The following is a 3,545-nucleotide window of genomic DNA, read 5'->3' as shown; positions in this document are numbered from 1 at the left end:
TTAGGCTCCTTCCATGTTTTGGCTATTGTTGACATTGCTGCTATGAACATTGGGGTACATGTGCTCCTATGCATCAGCATTTCTGTCTCTCTTGGGTAAATCCCCAGCAATGCTATTGCTGAGTCATAAGGGAGTTCTATCGAAAGTTTTTTGAGGAACTTCCACACTGTTTTCCAGAGCAGCTGCACCAGTTTACATTGCCACCAACAGTGTAAGAGGGTGCCCATCTCTCCACACCCTCTCCAGCATCTATAGTCTCTTGCTTTGTTCATTTTAGCCACTCTGACTGGCGTGATGTGGTATCTCAGTGTGGTTTTTGATTTGTGTTTCCCTGATGCTGAGTGATGTTGAGCATCGTTTTATGTGTCTGTAGGCCATCTGGATGTCCTCTTTGGAGAAGTGTCTGTTCATGTCTTCTGTAAAGATGATGATTTTTGAGGGTAACTGAGCTTGTAGTACCCTATCACCAAGTTTCATGTCAGGAGTCAGCAAAATGTACTGAGCCACTGGTGAGATAAGATATTGGGGGCGGGGCAGGGGGGAATAATTACGAAGGAGTTGAAGCTTAATGGATTAGTATAATGAATTTTTCTGAAGGCAACACTGAAAATACTCATGAAAGGTATGGCAGAATGTAGAATTGCTAAAGGGCAACTACTCTGCCCCTACCAACAGTTCTGTTTTTCATATAGACTGGACTGAATTTCAGAAAATTTGTTAATTTCCAAATGTAATTGCTTAAGATTTAGGCAAAAAGACATTTAAAAATGTATTAAACCTAATTTTTTTTTTTTTTTACTTTATGGACCAGTGGTGTAAGAAGCCAAAGAGAAACAAAACTGAGGGGCCAAAAAGTTAAAAGGCAACAAAACTTTCACTGATTTTAGGACACTTTGTACCACCATTGAACACAGTATTGCAGAAGACTAGTCTTCAAGAAATCAGCAACTGTGTTAAGCGCTAAATCAAAAATGAATCATGCACACCTTATCTTAATATCAGACTATTTTTTTTAACTCTTTCTTTCTTTCTTTTTTTAAAGCAGGCTTCATGAACAGCATGGAGCCCAACATGGGGCTTGAACTCACAACCCTGAGATCAAGACCTGAGCTGAGATCAAGAATCAGACACTCAACCAACTGAGCTACCCAGGCACCAAAATGCCAGATTATTTTTAATAGATAGCTCAAAACATATTTACTGGTAACTATATGAAGTTATGATTAAAAGTAAAAAGGTAATATACAGAAACTATCAAAAATATCCTATAGAATCCTATAGTTGAAAAGAGTGGGTTCTGATTGACTCAATCTCTAAGATTAACACTGAGAATTTATCGAAGAGAAGAGAAAATGTTCCCCTCATTCTCAAACAATGCTGACTTCAATGATCCTATCATTCAAAGCACACATGGCTAGTCTTGTGGCTCCTTGGAGAGGTTTTGAAGATGATTTCTGAAGGTCAAACTACTGATCCAGCATTTTCTCCAAACATGTAAAATTATTCATGGAAATAAAAGTATTATTTTCACATAAAATGAAATAACCTATAGATGTAACTATGTTGCATTAAACCAAATAATTGCTGGGAATGTTGGATTAGTGTCTTTAATCTGAGCACAGCCCCACACCCAAGAGGAAAAGATTATCATTCTATCCTGCATATACAACACTAATCCCTAAGAAAACAACTCTTCTCCTGATTATACAATGAGATTGTCAAAACAAACCTGAGTCTTGCAATGAACATTTCCAGAACTCAAAACACATTTTGGGGAGAAGCTTAACAATAATCAATTCATTTTCAAGACATGATATAAAGTCAGTAAAAGATTATCTACTCTGATATTCATCCATTTGTTCAAACGCATTAGATGAACATTAAGCCTAAGGATTCATGGCAAAACTCATTAAAGCTGGGAGTTGGGGCAGGTTCCAAAGAAATATAAAACATGTACTCTGTGCCCTGGGGAAGTTTGCCATTTAGTTAAGGAAAGAATAATTGCCAAGCATTTTAAATTCCACTTAAAGGTTGTGGAGAAGTAAAATTTTTATTAATCTTTGTACTTTAAATGCTATTCATTTAATAGTTAAGGTCCAATAGTACCTCCTTCAAGCTGGTGGGGAAATCTTTTTTTCTTTTTTTTTGGTATGGCTAAAATTTCTTTTGCAAAAAAGAAATTTTATAATTTTATAAAAAGCATCAATGTACCACTGTTGGGTCTCCAGTTTTCATACATCAAGCTTACAAAGAAAGGGATCCACAGATATATACAAGTATGAATGTACTACTCTGCTCACTGTGTCCTCCAAAGCTATATAATCCATCCAAGCAGCTGGAAGGTGCTCAGATATTTCTAGACTAACCGGGAAGTAGAAGCAAGGAAAGGAGAGTTGGGGAGACAGAAACTGGTGGATTTGACAGCAGTTGTCAGGGAGCAGAGTCTGGCCCAAAGAAAGTGGGAGGGCTCAGCACTGGCAGAAGGAAATTAAGGAGACAATGGGCATCACAGAGAAATAAAGCAGAAAGGTTTTATGGTTTTCTGGTTACAGAGAGGTGTTTTGGGAGTGAGCACATTCATCTGGCCAGTTTGGGCAGTGGAAGAATATTTAAACCTGAAAACAGACTCAGTAATTCCAGTCATTATGTGAAGACCAATAAGCAAAAATAACATCCAAAAATATATGATCTTGGGTTATAGGTAAAAATTACATCAAACCTTCGAATGCGATCCACGCACATCTCATGCTGCTCACACAATCTGTCATGAGAAGGTGATTGGAGAGGACAACCACAGCGGGGTCCTGCATTCAGGGCATCTGAAACATAAAAATGACAAAAACAGACGCATGGACCAATGGAATAGAATAGAGAGCCCAGAACTGGACCCACAAATGTACGGCCAATTAATCTTCGACAAAACAGGAAAGAGTATCCAATGGAAAAAAGACAGCCTCTTCAACAGGTGGTGTTGGGAGAGCTGGACAGCAACATGTAGAAGAATGAAATTAGACCACTTTCTTACACCATTCACAAAAATAAACTCAAAATGGATAAAGGACCTGAGTGTGAGACAGGAAACCATAAAAACCTTAGAGGAGAAAGCAGGAAGCAGCCTCCTTGACCTCAACTGCAGCAATTTCCTCCTCAACACATCCCCAAAGGCAAGGGAATCAAGAACAAAAATGAACTACTGGGACCTCATCAAGATAAAAAGCTTCTGCACTGCAAAGGAAACAATCAAAAAAACTAATAGGCAACCAACAGAATGGGAAAAGTTAGTGGCAAATGGCATATTAGATAAAGGGCTAGTATTCAAAATCTACAAGGAACTCACTAAACTCCATACCCAAAAAACAAATAATCCAATGAAGAAATGGGCAGAAGATCTGAACAGACACTTCTCCAAAGAGGACATCCAGATGGCCAACAGGCACATGAAATGATGCTCAGCGTCACTCATCATCAGGGAAATACAAATCAAAAACCACACTGAGATACCACCTCACACCGGTCAGAGTGGCTAAAATGAACAAATCAAGAGA

The sequence above is a fragment of the Suricata suricatta genome, chromosome 17, assembly GCF_006229205.1.
Source record: "Suricata suricatta isolate VVHF042 chromosome 17, meerkat_22Aug2017_6uvM2_HiC, whole genome shotgun sequence".
NCBI lineage: Eukaryota > Metazoa > Chordata > Mammalia > Carnivora > Herpestidae > Suricata > Suricata suricatta.
The sequence above is the reverse complement of the archived record's forward strand: the minus strand, read 5'-3'. Positions refer to the sequence as shown.